Below are 22,465 nucleotides of genomic sequence, written 5' to 3'. Positions count from 1 at the left end.
GACTTCTGCACCTTAGGTTCACAAATAAATAGTCTCTTGTTTGCTTCTTTGTCACTCAGTTTTCTAGAAAACATGTTATATATTTATATATTAATTTTTTTTCTGAGACTAAATTCAGGTCTTTTATGTTCCTCTTTTATTCTCTTTAGCAAATGCCCATATTCATTTGACATTTTGCTTCTTTTTTCAATTGAAATATATGTGACATACAATAGTATGGTGTAATTTTCAGGTATACCATGTCTTTCATTGATGACATTTGCGTACATTATGGGATGATCACTATGATAAATCTAGCAACCATCTGTCCCTATACAAAGTTATTGTAAAATTATTGAGCATGTTTCTTATGCTATATATTACATCCATGTGACTTATTTATTATATAACTGAAGTTTGTGCCTCTTAATCCCCTTCACATATTTCATGCACCTTCCACCCCCTTTCCCTCTGAACTACTCCCATTGTTCTATCTATAGTCTGCTTTTGTTTTGATTAGTTTGTTTAGATTTCACATGTAAGTGAGACCATACAGTACTTGTCTTTCTCTGTCTCACTTATTTCACTTCTCTTTAGATTCATCCATGTTGTCACAAATGCAAGATTTCATTTTTTTATGACCATGTAATATTTCATTGAAAATCATTTATATATATGAATAAAGAACATATATACATATATATATGTAAACACCACATCTTCTTTATCCTTTCATCTATTAATAGATAGCTAAGTTTCTTTTAAATCTCAAAACTATAAATAATACTGAAATAAACATAAGGTTGCATATATCTTATTTAATTAGTATTGGTATTTCTTTTGGGTAAATACCCAGACATGAAATTGCTGGGTTATATGGAAGTTGTATTATTAATTTTTTGAGGGAACTTCATACTATTTTCCATAATGTTTGAACCAATTTGCATTCTTACCAACAGTATATGAGGGTTCTTTTTCCTCTATAGCCTCACCAATGCTTTTTATTGGTTGTCATTTTGATGATAACCACTCTCACAGATGTGAGATGATATCTCACTGTAGCTTTGGTTTGGAGTTCCCTGATAATTGCTTGATATCAAGCATCTTTTCATGTGCCTGTCGGCCATTTATACGTATTCTTTGGAAAAACAATTATTCATCTCTTCAGGCCATTTTTAAATCAATTTTCTTTTTGATATTAAGTTGTAAGAGTCCTTTGTATATTTTGGATATTAGCTCATTGTTCCATATATTGTTTGCAAATATCTTCTTCCATTCATTAAGCTTTTTGTTTTCCTGATAGTTTCCTTTACTCTGAAAAGCATTTTTAGTTTGACGTAATCCCTTTTGCTTATTTTTGCTTTTGCTTCTCCTGACTGAGGAAATATCCCTCAAAATATTGCTAAGACCAATGTCAAAGAATGTATTGCCTATGTTTTTGCATATGAATTTTATGTTTCATGTCTTTAACCCTTTATATTTTTAAGTCTTTAACCCATATTGAGTTTATTTTTATATCTGGTGTGAGAAAGGAGTCGAGTTTTATTCTTTTGAAGGACTAGACAGTTTTCCCAGAATCATCTATTGAGGAAACCCTTTTCCCCATTGCCCCCTATGTTGTAGATTAATTAACTATATAAATGTGGGTTTATTTCTGAGCTCTCTATTTTGTTCCAAAGATCTGTGTGTTTGCTTGTGCCAGAGATATTCCCTTTTGATTACTGTAACTTTGTAGCATAGTTTGGAATCTGGAAGTGTGATACCTACAGCTTTGTTCTTCTTTCTCAAGATTGTTTTGGTTATTTGGGGTCTTTTGTGTTTCTATACAAATTTTAGAACTATTTGTAGTACTTCTGTGAAAACATGACTCTGGTATTTTGACAGGGACTATATTGAATCTGAACATTGCCTTGGATGGTGTGATCGTTTTAACAATACTGACTCTTCCAATCCATAAGCACAATGTATTTTTCTGTCTGTTGTGTCATCTTTTTCTTTCATTGTTATCTTATAATTTTCAAAGTATAAGTCTTTCACCTATTTATTTAGTGTGTTTATGACTTTCTCTATATAATATAGCATTATGTTATCTGCAGACAATTCAAATGATTATAGTTTAACTTTTTTCTTTACAGTTTAGATTCCTTTCATTTATTTTTCTTGTCTAAATGCTGTGGCCACTGTTTCCAATACTATGTGAAATGAAAGTGGCAAGAGTGGGCATCCTTATCTTTTTCAGAAGAAATGTTTTCAGAAGAAATGTTTTCAACTTTCTGCCTCTTTTTGTTAAATATCTTATTTGTGCTCTGGATTATATTTGTGTTCTGCATTATATTTGATATTGGACTGAAGACAGTCCTATATTTGAGAAAAATTTGTAGGAGATTAAATATATGTTTTCCCTTCTCAGCCAGCAGAAGGGGGAAAAAAAAATCATTGGGAATTTTTTTTCTAACTCTGAACATTAGAAGTCTACCACAAGAGAAAGTGACTGAAATCCAAATCTGATTTCTAATCCAAATTCCTCTATATACTGTATAACTCTATTCCTGTATTTATTCTATAACTATCCTTAAAGGATTGGAGATGATTCTCGGGTCCTATAGGAATTCTTCAGCAGAAGAGTGGATTTGTTCAATTAGGCTTAGTCCTCTGAACATAAAGGTCATCGTCCATCCTCATCACTTCACACTGGCTCTTCTCCTGGAAAACAAACCAGCATTCTACATTTTTCCTGTGGCCCTTTTTGTACCTGACTTGGAGAAGGAAAGGCTACCCACTCCAGTATTCTGGCCTGGAGAATTCCATGGACTATAGTCCATGGAGTTGCAAAGAGTTGGACACGACTGAGCGATGTCCACTTTCACTTGGTTTTTTTTTTTGGGTTGCAGTGAAATTTGTTCTCTTGACTTCAATACTAGCTTTTTCCCCACTGCTTATCTGCTTTTGACTTTTTTCTGATGTCATTTGTGTACTTTTATATCTACCAATTTGTCTGATTTCAGTTAATAACTAGGTAAATCATTTGGTCTAATTTATACCACAACTCAATTTCACAGCCATGCCCTACCCTGATAATATCAAGGACCTAGCCTGTTTTTAATTTTGAATTAATGAGAGGATTGTAAATTCATTATCACTTCTTTCTTAGGGGTGTTTACTTCAGCAGTTCAATTTTTGACATAAAGAACCAGATCACCTAAACAACTATTGTAACTGTGGGCTTAACATACACTCATGCATTTAAGAGGAAGTAGTTAATGGTTCCTTGAATATTCACTCACAATTTGTCTTTCCCCATTTTTTTTGTACAAAAGTTGTATCATTATGATTTTTAAAGGCACAAATATTAACAGAGGCCAGGATTATTTGTGGGAAAGAGTGATGTTATAGCTTCTATTAAACTGCATTATTCTGAAAACTCAGATACTTATTTATGTATCTTTAAGTTTATATTCACCTGTGAGGAAAATAATAAAGTATTTGGCTTAAAAAGAGACACAGAAATACAGAACAGACTTTTGAACTTTGTGGGAGAATGTGAGGGTGGGATATTTCAAAAGAACAGCATGTATATTATCTATGGTGAAACAGATCACCAGCCCAGGTGGGATGCATGAGACAAGTGCTCCGGCCTGGTGCACTGGGAAGACCCAGAGGAATCGGGTGGAGAGGGAGGTGGGAGGGGGGATCGGGATTGGGAATACATGTAAATCCATGGCTGATTCATATCAATGTATGACAAAACCCACTGGAAAAAAAAAAAAAAAAAAAGATTCTTTGGGGACAGGCCTAACCACCCATGAATAGTAGCATCTTTATCTTAACAAGTTCATTCCTAACCCTTTCTTCCTATGTGAATAATGTCGTATGGAATTAGAGGACAGCTTTTCTGTCTTCCAAGATCAGAACTGTGTGTTGCAAACACTGTCAAAGACACAAAAGAAGAGAGTGCACATAGTTAAAGTGATGGATGTAACTGATACTCAGAGGTAATTAGAACTATCACTCTCTTGGAATTTTTCATTTATTCCAGCAGTAGCCATAGATTGTATCATCAAATCAAATATTTTTCAGTATTGCATTTACACAGAGGGTCAGGAATCATGTCTGTGTAGGCCTGCCCTAGTTGGGCTGGCATTAAGTACCCACAGACCAGTGCAGACCTGGTTATACATGAGTTCTTTAAGAAGTGTTGAGTTCAATTTTGGCTTCTGGTGAGCTGTACTGATTAACAATTTTCTCTGACTTGCTTGAATCCTTGTTGTGTAGCCAGGACATGGAAGTAACCTAGATGCCCATCAGCAGATGAATGGATAAGGAAGCTGTGGTACATATACACCATGGAATATTACTCAGCCGTTAAAAAGAATTCATTTGAATCAATTCTAATGAGATGGATGAAACTGGAGCCCATTATACAGAGTGAAGTAAGCCAGAAAGATAAAGAACATTACAGCATACTAACACATATATATGGAATTTAGAAAGATGGTAATGATAACCCTATATGCAAAACAGAAAAAGAGACACAGAAGTACAGAACAGACTTTTGAACTCTGTGGGAGAAGATGAGGGTGGGATGTTTCGAAAGAACAGCATGTATATTATCTATGGTGAAACAGATCACCAGCCCAGGCTGGATGCCTGAGACAAGTGCTCGGGCCTGGTGCACTGGGAAGACCCAGAGGAATCGGGTGGAGAGGGAGGTGGGAGGGGGGATCGGGATGGGGAATACGTGTAACTCTATGGCTGATTCATATCAATGTATGACAAAACCCACTGAAATGTTGTGAAGTAATTAGCCTCCAACTAATAAAAAAAAAAAAAGAAAATTATTTGTCAGAGTTGGTATTTTATCCTCTCTGTATAGTTTCTATTCAAATTTCATTTCTTCATAATTACATCTTTATTCTCAAGATATTCTAGGGCTGAAAAGTTTTGCAGTGACTCTTTAATCAGTTGATCCATAAGTAGTAATTCTAAAACTAGAAGTCTGAGGATTTTTTAACTTAAAATTGCATTTTGTTTGACTTACTAAATGCTTCAGATATCCATTCTAATGGTTTGAACTCATTCTGAAAGTTGCTTTTATTGTAGAGCATGTAATTCAGGCAATTCCCTAACAGGTAAATGTTCTTAGGAAAGAAAAAAAAAAAAAAACAAGAAAAAAGAAAAAAACCAAGAAAAAACACAACAACTTCTCTTTGATGGGAACTCAAATTCAAAGGCCAAAGTTTATTGGTAGTGTTTTTGTTTTTTAACTTTTCATGAATAGACAGATAAGGCTAACAGCAATTCCAGGCAGATTTGACAATTTACCAGGAGAATAAGGGATGACTTTTATGCTTTTGAAAATATAGCTAAGAACGGACATCTCAATAGGGTCATCATCAGTCAACTGTTCAGCTTGACAGTCTTTTTCAATGTTTAGTCAAGACTGTACTGGGGTATTTTTTCCCTTTGAAGAATCTTTATGATATTTTCCCTAGAGCATCTGCTTTTAAAACTTAAAAATAGATATGACATTCTAAATTTGGATCTCAAAGCATGTCTTAAACTTGGTATCAGTCCAATAAGTATAATTTAATGTGAAATTAGTGAGTAAAGCACTGAGAATCTTTTTAAAGTTTTTAAATAATCCATGAATTTCTAATATATCCTGAGCAATGACTGAGGCAGATACATCCCTACCTATTTTCTCTTTACTGTGTAGCTCTCTCAAAATACTTTGACCATCACTACCATCATCATCATGATCAATAAACTCTAAGGCCAAATTACAATCATTGTGTTCAGACTTGTCAAAGGAAGTGATCTTTTTCTAGCAGGTGACAAGCTAAGAAAAATCTTAGCAGTGTAGGTTATTTCAAAATATCTGCATTACAATATGATAATAGTAATGGGTGCCAAGATCCTTCCTCCATTCCATTGTGAAGCCACGGCACAGCTAAGCAGAGGTAGCAAGTTCAGTTAACAATGCATTTTAATTGCCCAAGAAGGGATACACTCAGATTTAAAGGGGAATCCATAACCTGAATTACCAGCAGTAAAGATATAATAGAAAATTATCTAAATGAGTTGTGTTTGCTAAGAAGCATCTAAAACAAAACTCCAATTGTGGTGAAATTTCTTTTAATTAAATTGCCAGTTAGGTCAACAGTAAATTTAATTATTATTTAATCAAGAACCAATGCATTTATATAATTATAGTGAAAATAATTAATAACTAAAAACTAAAAAATAAAATCTGTTAATCAATGTGGTATGTTGAGAACACAAATAGTAATACTTTGAAAAGGTAAGTTTCATCATATATAATGAAATACAGCAAGAATCGTGGTGAGATTTTAGAATATTTAAGCAAGTTTTGCTCAAATAACCAATTAGTCATCTGAAATGATATTATACCATATATCATCTCTCTCTCACACACATATATGTATATATATGAAAAGTAAAAGAGTCACTCAGATGTCCATTTTTTTTTGGAACCCCAGGGACTATTGCCCGCCAGACTCCTTTATCCATGGAATTCTCCAGGCAAGAATACTGGAATGAATAGCCATTCCCTTTTCCAGGAGATCTTCCTGACCCAGGGATCAGGAAAGAAACACTGGTCTCCTGCAGTGTAGGCAGATTCTTTACCATCTGTGTCACCAGGGAAGCCCATATACATATATATGGGTTGGTTATTGGGCACAAGCTCCCCTGGGAAGGAAGTACCCTTCTGAATGCAGATTTTTCTTTAGCTGAGACTAACCTGTTGCCAGGGCAACACATCCTCCCTTGAAGGAAGATTCTGGCAGATCATCTCCATGTTCATAAATACAATTATCTGAACCAGTTTAACTAATATCCTTGGACAGTGCTGGTGAGAAGGAGAAAATTAGAAGGAGAGACATTGCCACATTAACAGAAATAACTTTAACCATGTTAAAACTGGGAAGAATTCTCCGAAATTAAAAAAAAAACACACAAATATTTAATAGTCTGCCAAACTTAACAACTTAACAAATTCCAAAGGCACTATTATAGTACTCTAGTATAAAAATTGATGTTCTTGTTGATAATCCTGAATCACCAAGCCAGAAAATCTATTTATCAGCTTCTGCTACTTTGTAGAATGTTTTGGTGCTTCAAAGTTTAAGTTCAGTTATCTAGAAATATTTTCATTGGTCATTCTATCACCTTATGCTAGTATTTTCAAAGTTGGCCGTGAACCAGGTGAGGGTCGACAAGAAGAGGTGATGGTGCAGATGCTGTGGTACTTACTCTGAACCTGTGGACCACACTCTGTGGCCTGCTCTCAAGAGGGGCGATGAAGGACAGAGTCCAGAAGTGAGTCACTTGTGAAAGGGGCCAAATCGAGGGTGGGAACCAGTTTAGGAATGAAAGACATAGTGGATGAAATGGAGGAACAAGAATTATTAGAGCATATACACACAAGGCAAATCTGAAGGAATTTGCAAGGCAGAGGATGGGTGTCCATGGGGATGTTTAGTACAGTTTACACACCAACTTGAAGAGGGTGAAGAATACTTTAAAAAGAGCTGGCATAGGACCGTACTGTGAATGATGCCACACGAGGAAGCATTGTTAGTGTATTAGTTTCCCGAGGCTGTTGTAACAAAGCACCAAAAAAAAAAGTAGCTGGCATAAAACAACAGAAAATTGTTGTCTTGCAATTCTTGAGACTAAAATCAGAAGCCACGGTGTTAGCAGGGCTGTCCTCCCTCTGAAGTCTCTGGAGGAGAATCCTTCCCTGCCTCTTCTAGCTTCTGGTGTTTCCTGGCATTCGCTGGAATTCCTTGGCTTATGGATGTATCACTCCAGTCACCTGGCCACCTTCTTATATTGTTTTCACATTGTTTCCCATCTGTGAATGTCCAAATTGCCCCCTTTTTATAAGGGTACCCATCACACTAGAGTAAGGCCCACTCTAATGACCTCATTTTAACCAGATCATCTCTAAAGACTCCATTAACAAAGAAATCTATACTTTGAGGTACTGGGAATTAAGACTTAGTGAAATAAATTTCTAGGCCCAAGATGGAGCCACTCCTGGTGGGATGCCATGTCAGCAAGCCAGAACTTAGATTTCATTTTCCCGTAAATACTTCCCTCAACCAGAAACACAGTATGTCCAACCAGGCAAACCCCAACTGCCAAGAACCTGTAATGATTTCTTTGTTCTAAATAAGGTCTGATATGCAATTCCAGCCAATCAATTTAAGCCAGATGCCCTTCCCTGATTCCCTGATTGCCTTGTTTTATAAAAGCTCACAGCCTTGTTCCTTGCTTTGTAGTTCTCTGGACTCTGGAGAGGGAAGACTGCCTGCTTCAAGAAGTAAAAAAATAAAACCTGCTTGGATCAGTTAAACGGTACTATTTGAATACTTTACCAGACTTAAACATATCGTTTTAGGGGACACATTTCAGCCCACAACAGGAAAAGTCTCATCAATCTTACTCCATGTGCTTTAAATCTTCATAGAGTTCATTCAGGTTGTGTCATCACGCTGTCTATCCCTTTTAATTTTTCACTTTATAGGTTTTGTCTTTTCTGGAATTTTTATGGCGATTTAAATGAAAGCTGGGAAAAGTTTTCCTGGAGTTGGTATCCAGATGCCTTTTTAACCATGTTGCTGTTCTGTTCTCTTGAATGGACTAATATATTTCATGGCTATTTGGCAGTTTCTCTTAATATTTTTAGGAAAATATTTAGAGGATAAATGGAAATCAGGTAAGTAAAAGTTGAGAAATGAGTTGAGGTGGATTTGGGTTGTGTCACTGTAGAATCTCAAATCTCTTTACAAATCCCGTATACCATATATTTCCCAGCTGTTCTGCTTCTCATATCAAACCCTGACTGATACAGTTGACAGAGGAAACAGCTTCAGGCTCTGAAAATCAGCTAGAATTTTTTTTTTTTTTTTTTTAATATCCAGCCCATCAAAAAAGTGAATCATGTATGATTTTGAAGGACAATTTGATATATCACAGAAAATGATAAAGCATCAGAATTGTTGTGATCCAAAGCTGTGTTTTGGCTGGCTTTTTCTGGGTAGTTATTTCTCTTCTGTATTTGACCTAATAAAGTCAGGGATTTACTTCAACTAAGCCATTTGTCATGGCCTATAAATCTGTTCTGTTTTTGTTGCAGATACCATGTAACAAAGTAATGATTAATAAAAATATTCCAATGGACATCAGCTCTCTTAGGGACCTACAGTTTATTAATGCATGAACACATATGGATGCTTTTTGCTCAAAGACATTGCCTCTATTAAGGACTAAAGTGTAATTTTAAACTATAGCAGCTACCAAACAGCAACCAAAAAACCCAGAAAAATAGGACTCCTGCCAGACTTTCTCTCTGAACAATACGATGTGACTAATAGTTCTCGAGAGGAAAAAATGCACAACAATGGCTATTTACCTAAGTAACATTTTATGCCAAAATAGCACAATGATTTATAATATTATAGGCCATTTCAGAAGTTGCTGCAGGATACCCCGTGCAGATAGTGTAAATTACAGTGATTTGTGGAAATGTAGAGTGAAAGACTGGAGCAATAAAGAAAGAAGAATAACATTCTTCCTTGAATCATGGGGGAGAAGCACAGCTCAGCACACGTCCCCAGGCAATTTTGAGTAGTACAGTGCATTCAAGTTCAAGTTTCTGAAATGTCAAACCTAAATGACGATGAGATTACATTAGGAAAAAATCAAGATGACAAGTGGGTCCTTTGATGCTGTGAATAGTATCTTCATAAAATTCACTTACGGTGTGGTCCACTGGGAAGCACTTCAAGCTCTTAGGTGAAGAGGGAAATAATATTGTTAAATATCTGAGGGGAGGGAAGCAAACCAGGAGAAAGAATTGGGCTGGGCAAAGGATTTTTAGTTTAGGCCTCAATCATGAGCCCCTTCCTGATTCATTAGTGACCTTCCAAAAGTTGCAGGTAGGTTGGGTGAAGTAGAGAGTCCAATTTGGTCTGCTGCCCAAATGCAAAGCAGAATCATATGTTCAGGAAGTACAGAATACTCAGTAGGCTCACCCCAAGAAAGAGGAAAAGCCTCATGCCCTTCACAGGCTCTGTGAGGGCTGCCACGTCTGGGTTTCACTCCTCTGGCCACATAATCCTGCAAATTAGAAAGTAAGGATGTGTAAGGAATGGGCAGGAATCATGTGCCATGCACACACCTGTGACCTTTCTAGGTGCTTCTCTAGGCAGTTGTGAATATATGCAAGAGAATCTTTAAAATGTCTAAATCATATGAAAGAAAATGCAAGAAAGGAAGAAAAAGAAAGGAACTCCCCCCCACCCCTTTTATGTTAGGGGGACACGGTTCACATCCTCCTGGGTTTAAAGGGAATGTGACACTTTTAAATTTAAATAAATTTTGAGCACTTGCAGAGCAAAATGTTGGGAATTCAGAGTAATGTATATGGAGAAAACTCAGGAGAAAAAATAGATTGTTGTCTAAGGCGCTCCTGGCAGCCAGTATTCACAGTGTCCAGGAACAATCACTACTGTGGGTCTTTGTTAAGAACACTCACTTATTCAGTGGGGTCTTCCTTCTAACAGGAGGCATTGAGATTTAAAGTAAGTTTGGGAAAGTGCTGCTGAAATGTATTTTCCTTTGCTTGAATGGATGATGAACCAACAGGCTGAAGAATCCAGTGGAATTTGAATCCTGGAGGTGAATTTCAATGGCTGGAAGAGAAACTATTTATCATCATCAAGACTGTCTTCAAGTTGTAGAATGGGAATAGTGCTAGTTTCTGCCTGGTAGACTTTTGCAAAGATTGAACAAAATAGGGGATAATACAATAGAAGTCACTTAGCTTGATAATTAGAATATAGTCCACAGATGTTATCTGTCATTCAATTACTCTCATGAGAATAGAAATTCAAACAGAAACGTCATGTATTAGCCTTCTCTCATAAGGTTATGGGAGTAAACTTTGATCAAATAAACTCAAAGAGCTTGGTAGTAAGTGGAGCACAAATGGGTTTGTGACTTTCAGAGTGAATTTTGAACAGATATTAAAACACTAGGGCACTTCCTAAACTGGTGAAGTAAATGGCTTAACGTGCCACCCTGGTTAAAATTCTTGGTAATATAAACATTCCGTAGTCTTTCTCTATTTTATTTAGGAAAAATCTATTTTCAACAAGGAGACTCCATCTGTTTGTGAGTGCCTATAAAGGGAAAGAACTTTAAAGTTGGCAAGAGAAAATATTTTTAAAGTTCCGTGATATATGGAATGTGCTTCAAATAATTTTACCTGAAAGCCATCATGGGAATTGTTAATGCCATCAAGTCTGACAAGGATTTCTGATCTCAGTAGTTTTCCAAACTGCATGGTTGTTATAATGTTTAATTATTTCCTTGAAGAGTTGATTTCATTTAAGATGTTTTTCATTTACAATCAAGAGTTGATAACATCTTGCTTATTTTAAAAAGCCATCTTTCAATGCTCATATGCTCTGCCCTTCCTGCCGAATATTTATATTTCTTATAAGAAGGACTGGTACAAATCTTACCTTGATCTTTTTGGTTAATATTATTAAGAGTTAGGGTTTCCTAGGTTGCTCAGTGCTAAAGAATCTACCTGTCAATGCAGGAGATGTAGGTTCCATCCTTGGGTTAGGAGGATCCCCTGGAGAAGAAAATGGCAATCCACTCTAGTGTCCATTCTTGCCCATGGACAGAGGAACCTGACAGGCTACAGTCCATGGGGTCACGAAGAGTCAGACACGATTGAGTGACTCAGTACAGTACAGCACAGAGCTGATTTACAATGTGGCCTCCGTGTTGCAGAAAAGACTCAAATCGGACTGTGCTGTAGAGAAGCCAATTCTAACTCCATGCTGGAAGCTGTTTCTTTGACTTCCCCTTTGTTGCTTTTGTTATTATAATACACAATAGCCTGCCTCAGAGGACACTACCCCTCTGCCTCACAGTAAACTGAAGTGCCTTTGTTCAGCTCATAGATAGAAAATCTGATGCCTGCCCACCTGTGAATAGCTACAACAAAAAGAAGAGATTAACACACCACGTCCAACAGCTGGCCATTAGGGGAGATGTTTTGCAAGACTGAAGACTATTTCACTTCACTTCCCCACTGCCTCTCCATCTCTGGTCTACCTTTAGACTTTAGTCCCTCACGGCTGCTCTCTCTGGTTCTGTAAAAGAACCTGGCTTCCAAGCCCCCGACAGTATGGTTACTCTGAGACATGAGTCTGCCATCTTCTCGGTCAGCTGGCTTTCCAAAGAAAGTCTTATTCCTTGCCTTACCTCATCTCTCAGATTCATTGACCTGTTGTGGGGCAAGCAGAGCAAGCTTGGACTCAGGAAAATTAGTTTTATGTGGTTCAGTTATACATGTACGTATATCTATTCTTTTTTCAAATTTATTTTCCCATTAGGTTTTTACAGAGTATTGAACAGAGTTCCTTGTGCTATATAGTAGTTCCTTGTTGGTTATCTATTTTAAAACTCCCAATCCCCACCCCCCCAACCCCCACCTTGTCGTTTCAGTAACCATAAGTTTGTTTTTTAAGACTGTTTCTGTTTTGTACATCAGTCCATTTGTATCATTCTTTTTTTTTTTTTTTACGATTCTGCATATAAGTGATATCATATATTTGTCCTACTCTATCTGACTTACTTCTCTCAGCGTGATTATCTCTAGGTACATTTATGTTCTTGCAAAAGGCAATGATGTACTGATGTTTAGTTGCTAAGTTGTATCCAATTCTTCTGTGACCCCAGGGATGGTGGCCCAACGGGCTTCTCTGTCCATGGGATTTCCCAAGCAAGAATGTTGAATTGAGTTGCCATTTCCTTCTCCAGGAGATTTTCCTGATGCAGGGATCAAATCTGTGTCCCCTGCTTGGTAGGCTGATTCTTTATCACTAAGCCACCTGGGAAGCTTTATTTCATTCTTCATAATGGTTTAACTGAGTAATATTCCATTGTGTGTGTGTACGCATACACATGCACATATATATATATATATATATATATGGTCAATGGGGTTCTTTTGTTACTTTCTCTTTCTGATCTTTCATTTTCAGTGCATAGAAATGCAACAGATTTCTGTGTATTTATTTTGTATCCTGCAACTTCACTAAATTCATTGGTGAGCGCTAGTAGTTCTCTGGTAGCATTTTAAGAATTTTCTATGACCTGCTACTGCAGGTCATCAGCAAACATTGACAGTTTTCTTTCTTTTTCTTCTCTGTTTGCCATGGTTTGGACTTCCAAAACTATGTTGAATAAAAGTGGCAAGAGTGGGCATCCTTGTCTCCTTCCTGATATTAGAGGAAATACTTTCAGTTTTTCATTGTTGACTATGACGTTGGCTGTAGGTTTCCCATAAATGGATTTTATTATGTTGAACTATGTTCCTTCTATGCTCACTTTCCGGAGAGTTTTCATCATAAAAGGGTGCTGAACTTTGTCAAAAGCTTTTCTGCATAGATTAGGATAATCATTTGACTTCTATTCTTAAGTCTGTAACGTGGTCTATCACACTGATGTAAGACTGGGCTCCCCTTGTGACTCAGACAGCAAAGAATCTTGTATTTCTCTAAGCTTCCTTCTTAGAACTTCTTTTGCCACAGACCGCCAGTTTAAGATCATTGCGCTATCATTTTATTTTGCCTCTATGTATTTTTTTATTCCCTCTTTGATTTCTTCAGTTACCCATTGGGTGTTTAGTAGCACATAGTTTAGCCTCCATGTGTATGTGTTTTTATTCTTGTAGTTTATTTCTAATCTCATAGTGTTGAGGTTGGAAAAAAAATTGATATTTAAATTTTCTTAAATTTACTGAGGTCCAGTTTGTGGCCCAGCATGTGGTCCGTCCTGAAGAATATTCCATTTACACATGAGAAGAAAGTGTATTCTGCTGCTTTTGGATGGAGTGCTCTATAAATACCAATTAGATCAATTAAAGCCTGTGTTTTCTCATTGATTTTCTGTCTAGGTAATCTGTCCAATGATGAAAGTGTGCAGGGTTAAGGTCCCCCACTGTTATTGTACTACTGTTGATTTTTTCCTTTTATAGCTGTTAGTATTTGCTTTATGGGTGTCCTTGGTGGCTCAGTGGTAAAGAATCTGTCTGCCAAAGCAGGAGATGCAGGTTTGATTCCTAGGTTGGGAATAGCCCCTGGAGAAGGAAATAACAACCCACTTCAGTATTCTGGCCTGGGACATCCAAAGGCCAGGGAAGCCTGGCAGGCTACATTATATGGGATCGCAGAAGAGTCAGACGTGACTTAGCGGCTAAACAACAACATTTGCCTTATATATTGAGCTGCTCCTATATTGGGTATATATAAATTTATTATTATTATAACTTCTTGGATTGAGCCATTGATCATTATGTAACTTTTATTTCTTGTAACAGTCTTTCAAGTCTACTTTGTCTGATAGGAGTATTGGTACTTTTGATTTTCATTTGTTTTTTTTTTTTTAAAGATGATTATTTTTTTTAGATGTGGTCAATCCTGAAGAATATTCAATTTGCACATGAGAAGAAAGTGTATTCTGCTGCTTTTGGATGGAGTGCTCTATAAATACCAATTAGGCCTGTGTTTTTTAAAGATGATTATTGATCTATTTTTTTTTAAAGATGATTTTTTAAATCCCTTTTTTAAAGATGATTATTGATATCTATGTTCTTAATGCCATTTTGTTAATTGGTCTGATTTGTTTTTGTAGATTTTTTTTCTTTCCTTCCTCTTTTGTTCTCTTCTCTTGTGATTTGATGGCTAACTTTACTGCTCTGCTTATTATATTCCTTAATCATTTTTGTGTATGTATCTATTGCGTTTACCATGAAGTTTAGATACAGCAATCTATATATAAACACAATTGTTTAAAGTTGCCAGTCTTTTAATTTCAGAAGCATTTCCAAATCCTATATTTTTACTCTCCTCTTCTCACAAGTACTGGTTTTAATATCATATTTTTGTGTGAATGATTTCCTACTGTATGTTTGACTCTATTGGTGAGCTTTTTCTTTCATAATTTTCTTGTTTCTAGTGGTAGCCTTTTCTTTTCCACCTAGGGAAGCTTGTTTAGCATTTGTTGCAAAGCTGATCTGATGGTGGTGATTTCTCTTAGCTTTTGTTTGTCTGTAAAGCTCTTGATTTCTTTGTCGAATCTGAATGGGAGCCTTGCTTAGTAGAGTAGTCTTGGTTGTGGGTTCTTCCCTTTCATCGCTTTAAGTGTATTTGTGCCACTCCCTTCTGACCTGTAGAGTTTCTGTTGAAAAATCAGTTGATAACCTTATGAATGTTCCCTTGTATATTATTTGTTGCGTTTCCCTTATTCCTTTTAATGTTTTATCTTTGTCTTTAATCTTTGTCCATTTGATTACTATGTGTCTTTGTGGGTTTCTCCGTGTGTTTATTCTGCCTGGTATTCCCTGAACTTTCTGGGCTTGGGTGACTATTTTCTTTCCCATGTTAATAAAATTTTCAGCTAGTAGCTCTTTAAATATTTTCTCTGGTACTTTCTCTCTTCTCCTCTGGAGCCCCTATAAGGTGAATGTTGGTGCATTTAATATTGTCTCAGAGGTCTGTTAGACTTTCCCCATTTCTTTTTTCTCTCTTCTGTTCTGCAGCAGTGATTTCCACAATTCTATCTTCCGGTTCATGTATCTGTTCTTCCACCTCATTCATTCTACTGTTGATTCCTTCTAGTGTACTTTTCATTTTAGTTATTGTATTGGTCATCTCTGTTTGTTGTTTGGGCGGCCCTAGTGGCTCAGATGGTAAAGAATCTGCCTGCAATGCAGGAGACCTGGGTTCAGTCTCTGGGCAGAAAGGTCTCCCGGAGAAGGGGATAGGTACCCATTCCATTATTCTTGCCTGGAGAATCAGATCTTCTAGCTCATTGTTAAATATTTATTGTTTCTTCTCAATCTGTCTCCATTCTTTTTCTGGGTCTTGGAATCTTTACAATCATTTTCTGAATTTTTATTTTTCTCTCCATGTATTTTGCCTATCTCTGTTTCACTCAGTTGTTTCTCTGGCATTTTATTTTGTTCCTTTATCTGTGACGTAGTCTTCTGCTGTCATATTTCATTTAACTCTCTGTAATCGTGGCTTCTATTCTACACGGTTGTAGTTCTTACTTCTGCTGTCTGCATCTTGCTGGACGAGCCTGGTCTAGGGGGACTGGTTTCTGCCCACTGGTGGGAGAGCTGGGTCTTGTCCCTCTGACGAGTAGGGCCGTGTCAGGGTGTGTGTTTATCCGGCAGCTGCGGGCTCAGGATGACCAGGCAGCCTGTCTGCCGATGCGTGGGGCTGTGTTCCCACCCTGCTGGCTGTTTGGTCTGAGGCATCTTAGAGCAAGCAGCACTGAAGCCTGCGGGCTGTGGGGTGGGGCCAGCTCTTGGTGAGAAAGTGGGGGTCTCTTGGAAAGCTCATGCCAACAATACCCCCCAGAACCGCTGCCTCCGGGGTCTTTGTCTCTGCAGTCAGCCACAGCAACCTGCACTGGAGTCCCTTCAATACCAGCAAGTAGGTCTGACCCGGGGTCCTATAAGGTCACTGCTTTTGCTCCTGGGTCCTGCCGTATACAGAACCTTGTGTACCCTTTAAGAGTGGAGTTTCTGCCCCCCCCCCACTCCTATGGAATTCCTGTTATCAAATCCTGCCGACTTTCAAAACCAGATGCTCTGGGGCGTCCACCTCTTAATGCAGGACACCAGGCTAGTGAACCTGACATGGGGCACAGAACTTTCCCTCCTTTGGAGAACTTCTGTGGCATAATTATTTTCCAGTTTGTGGGTTGCCTACCTAGTATGGGTATGGGATTTGATTTTATCATGTCTGCACCCTTCTAACCGTCTTGCTGTAGATTCTTTTTTTAGTAGGTTCTGGTATTTGTTGTTGTTGTTGATGGCTATCAGCTGTCAGCTGTAATTTTCATGTTTTCTTGGGCAGAGATGAGCTCACCTCACTAAATTTTTAAAATTATTCTGTAGATCCTGTAATTATTTTGTAAGTCCTATAATTACTTTGTAAGTTCTGTAAGATTGAGCTTTTATGATCACTAAACAGGAACATAAATATATGAACATATAGAGAAGATGGAAAAGAATGAACTAACGTTAATTGGACAACTGTGTTAAGCAAGCTGCATTAAGTGATTTCTATTTTTTTTTTTTCATTCTTCAAAATAATCCTATGGATAGATATCTTTCCATTTTGCCTATAAGAAAACTGAGGTCTGTAAATAACAACATATAGGGCCGAGCTGGTTAATGGCTGAGGTGGCATCTGAAACTCTGTCTACCTGGCCTTTCATGTGATAATAAGATATGTGTAAGAGAAAGGTGGTTTACTATAACTGATTCATTTCTTTCCATTGGTTTTTGGTGAAGCCCTTAGCTAGGAGTGACTTATCATGCTTTGTTCTTATTATCTAGTTTTTGAGTCAAATGTTGCTCCACTTTGCCAGTAGCTAGGGTTATTTTCTATGATTGTTCAGACTTTTGCTTAATGCCTCTCTAGGCCTTTGCTATATTTAAGATTGCATGCCTGATCTAAGGGTTACAGAAGGGTTACATTGGAAATGTGACTAGTTAATTTTATTAATCTAATAAAGCTATTTGGGTATAATATGTGCTATACTTGCAAATCTTTAAACTGACAGGGAAATTGCTTTGGTAAATTTTTTGAAATCCTCTATTAAATCATGCAAGTTTATTTTAAGTTGACATATCTTTCTAATAAATAAAGCTTACAAATATACCAGAATGAATCACTCAAAATAGGTCTTAGTTCAAGGGGGACGTGATTAGTCCAGCTCTGGATAAACTACTTTAACTGTGGTGCAACAAATTATACAAATGTGTGTAGCCACATCTGTGGAGAAATTTGATCATCTTTTTCAGGTAAATACATAACCCATTCAAACAGAAGATTATATTTTTCTTATTAAAAATTACTATACACTTAAAGAATATATGTGGCAAGGGCTGTGACTATATGTACATGAATGTACTATTACTTAGGTCTGTATATGGTAAAAGACTGAATCAAAAACAAGATTTTTTTGAATATAGGTAGCATTTTATTTATACATTATAGAAAAGTAGATAGTCATATGCATATATACCAAAATATCATTGTCAATTGGGCCTGGAAAATGAGTTTATTTCTTTAATTACATGTTTATCAATACATTATCCAACTTACCAGCTGAAGTTTAAATTGCTTATAAATTAATCTTACAATGAAAATTACTATTTAGAAGGACCTAAAAATTACTTCTCAGAGCAATTTGCAATAAATGAAACAATAGAATTTAAGTCAGAAGTTAGTGACAATATTTTTGTACTCTATACTCATTTTATATCAGCAAATTTGACATAAACTGAAGTAGGTGTACAGAGTGCCATGTAAGTTTCATTTCTATCCATGTCTGAATATATAAATAAATACATAAGTATTGTACTTCTTTAGTCAGAGTATATACGGATTACATCTATTTCAGCTAATTTTAATATTACCTTTAGTCATTCACATGAAAAATATGTACATGTATAAATATATTTGTATATTAATGATTTGCTTTGTTTTGCTGTTATTAGAAGCATCAGTTCAGTTCAGTTCAGTCGCTCAGTTGTGTCTGACTCTTTGCGACCCTATGAACCGCAGCATGCCAGGCCTCCCTGTCCATCACCAGATCCCAGAGCTTACTCAAACCCATGTCCATCAAGTCGGTGATGCCATCCAGCCATCTCATCCTCTGTCATCCTTTCTCCTACACCTTCAATCTCTCCCAGCATCAGGGTTTTTTCAAATAAGTTAGCTCTTCACATGAGGTGGCCAAAGTACTGGAGTTTCAGCTTCAGCATCAGTCCTTCCAATGGACACCCAGGACTGATCTCCTTCAGGATGGACTGGTTGGATCTCCTTGCAGTCCAAGGGACTCTCAAGAGTCTTCTCCAACACCACAGTTCAAAAGCATCAGTTTTTCGGTGCTCAGCTTTCTTCACAGTCCAACTCTCACGTCCATAGATGACCACTGTAAAAACCATAGCCTTGATCAGACGGACCTTTGTTGGCAAAGTAATGTCTCTGCTTTTTAATATGCTATCTAGGTCGGTCATAACTGTCCTTCCAAGGAGTAAGCGTCTTTTAATTTCATGACTGCAATCACCATCTGCAGTGATTTTGGAGCCCAAAAAAATAAAGTCTGACACTGTTTCCACTGTCTCCCCATCTATTTGCCATGAAGTGATGGGACCAGATGCCATGATCTTAGTTTTCTGAATGTTGAGCTTTAAGCGAACTTTTTCACTCTCCTCTTTCACTTTCATCAAGAGGCTCTTTAGTTCTTCTTCACTTTCTGCCATAAGGGTGGTGTCATCTGCATATCTGAGGTTATTGATATTTCTCCTGACAATCTTGATTTCAGCCTTTGCTTCTTCCAACCCAGCGTTTCTCATGATGTACCCTGCATATAAGTTAAATAAGCAGGGTGACAATATACAGCCTTGATGAATTCCTTTTCCTATTTGGAACCAGTCTGTTGTTCCATGTCCAGTTCTAAGTGTTGCTTCCTGACCTGTATACAGGTTTCTCAAGAGGCAGGTCAGGTGGTCTGGTATTCCCATCCCTTTCAGAATTTTCCACAGTTTATTGTGATCCACAGAGTCGAAGGCTTTGGCGTAGTCAATAAAGCAGAAATAGGTGTTTTTCTGGAACTCTCTTGCTTTTTTGGTGATAGTGAATCAAAAGAATGTCTGGAGGTTATAAAGACCTTACTAGACCTACTGCCATAATTTATATTTTAAGATAATAGGATTAACCAGAAGGTTTTTTCCAGAAACTGTCCTCAAGCAGGATACATTATTGTTATACAATCCTAAGGAATGTAGAGGAAAAAAAGTTTGTCCTTTCCTCTCCTGGAGAGAATTCCAGACCCCTCTCTCCTTGGGGACCCCTGCACTTATCAAAACTGCCTAGGAATTGACTCTCTCACCATGATCTTAGTTTTCTGAATGTTGAGCTTTAAGCCAACTTTTTCACTCTCCTCTTTCACTTTCATCAAGAGGCTCTTTAGTTCTTCTTCACTTTCTGCCATAAGGGTGGTGTCATCTGCATATCTGAGGTTATTGATATTTCTCCTGACAATCTTGATTCCAGCTTGCGCTTCATCCAGCCCAGCATTTTGCATGATATACTCTGCATATAAGTTAAATAAGCAGGTGACAATATACAGCCTTGACGTACTCCTTTCCCAACTTGGAACCAGTCTGTTGTTCCATGTCCAGATTAACTGTTGCTTCCTGACCTGCATACAGATTTCTTAGGATGCAGGTCAGGTGGCCTGGTATTCTCATCTCATTCAGAATTTTCCACAGTTTGTTGTGATCCACACAGTGAAAGGCTTTGATGTTGTCAATAAAGCAGAAATAGATGTTTTTCTGGAACTCTCTTGCTTTTATTCTGATCCAGTGGATGTTGGCAATTTGATCTCTGGTTCCTCTGCCTTTTTTAAATCCAGCTTGAACATCTGGAAGTTCACAGTTCACGTATTGTTGAAGCCTGACTTGGAGAATTTTGAGCATTACTTTACTATCGTGTGAGATGAGTGCAATTGTGCAGTAGTCTGAACATTCTTTGGCATTGCCTTTCTTTGGGTTTGGAATGAAAACTGACCTCTTTCAGCATGTACATATGTAATTTATAGACTGTCCTTTCCTAGAACAGATTGGCCAATGAGAGGACATGTAACACTTTATTTTATATAAATGTTTTGTATCTCTCCAGTTTTAATTTGTGTAAATATTTTGATAATTATGCTTTAAAATATATGTATTGAATTAATTTAATTTTAATTGAAGCATTCTTTTTTTTTTTTTTATTAGTTGGAGGCTAATTACTTCACAACATTTCAGTGGGTTTTGTCATACATTGATATGAATCAGCCATAGAGTTACACGTATTCCCCATCCTGATCCCCCCTCCCACCTCCCTCTGAAGCATTCTTCTCTCTGGAATTATTTGAAATATTAAGAGTCTATAGAAAATTATCATGGTAAATTTCAGCATTATTATTATTGGTCTTTGTAATATGGAATGGATACCTAAGGTGTATCTAGAAACACCAACCTATAATATGCTATTGCTGACTATGTAGTGGGAAGGATGTGATGCATACAAAATGTATGTTTGAGAAAAAGCTATTATTTAAAACATTTTTAATTCATGTGAATTTCTCAAGGCTTACCTCAGCAATAATAACATTACTACTAGTAAAAATGGCAATTGAGTGACTATTATTCTGTGCTAGGATCTTAATATTCATTTTTAAATTTAATATTTGTAACATTTGTCTGAGGTATTGTTCCCTTTATGGTGTAGATTAGGATTATGAAATTAAGATTAAGTGACTTGAACAGGATAATTTTACAAGTTAAGTGCTTGAGAAGTGAGCAGCCTTCTGAGGAATGTCTAGAAACTGAGACAAAGCTTCAAATGTCTGTCCATCAAAGACAAATCAAAGACAAATATGCTATTGTTCTTGGAATGAATTTCAAGAGTATTCAGACTATATTGCCAAGACTAATCAAAAACATTTCACGGAAGCTGAATTTGTGATTTGCTGGATTCTCTCTGGACATAAACCAGCAGATACTATCAGATCTTCATGCAAAATCTTGAAGATTACAGAAATATTCCATGGACAGAGGAGCCTGGAAGGCTATGGTCCATGGGGTTGTGAGGAGTTGGATATGACTGAGTGACTAACACCTTCACTTTTTTCCTTCTTTTTTCAGAGAAAATGAAGTTTTAAAAATTGCTGTTTTGCTGTTTTTCCCTTAAGATTCTTGTGTACGTGCATTAGTTGTAATGCAAGGTCCAATTTGATGGGAAATTATTATGATGTTCCTTTGCTTTCAGTGCACAGTTTTTTACAAACAAAATACAGAAAAGAATAAAGGAGAAAATTTAGAAAAGGGGGAGAAAGAACTAGAAAATAAATAAAAATAAGAACTTACAAAATTGGAATCAGAAAGGAAATTGATCAGTATGAACTTAGGGCCTTAGAGAACTTTTCTTTGTTCAAAACTACTTGTGAAAGGAAAAAAAAATCCTCTAATAACAGCCCCATCTATTTAAAATCCATGAAAACTTCAGTAGTTTACGATGAACTTTTATAAAGATGTCCTTGGTTCTTTGAGTTTTAAATGTAAGTTTAGGAAGAGAACGGATCTGGAGAGTCTGTCGAATGAAGTGACGGCATAGGAATTCCCAAGGGGTTATAGTTGGGATGGCGAAATGGGAGTCATGCAGATGAAGGTAGTTGGCTAATGTAGAAAAAAATACAAGATTAAATGTAATGATAAACCTCAACAAATTTGAGTCTACAGAGTCCAGAGTTTATAAAACTGCAGACAGGAAAATAGATTCGATTGAAAAGTTATAGCACAGTA

Source organism: Cervus elaphus, chromosome 21, assembly GCF_910594005.1.
Source record: "Cervus elaphus chromosome 21, mCerEla1.1, whole genome shotgun sequence".
Classification (NCBI taxonomy): Eukaryota; Metazoa; Chordata; class Mammalia; order Artiodactyla; family Cervidae; genus Cervus; species Cervus elaphus.
Note: the sequence above shows the minus strand (reverse complement) of the source record.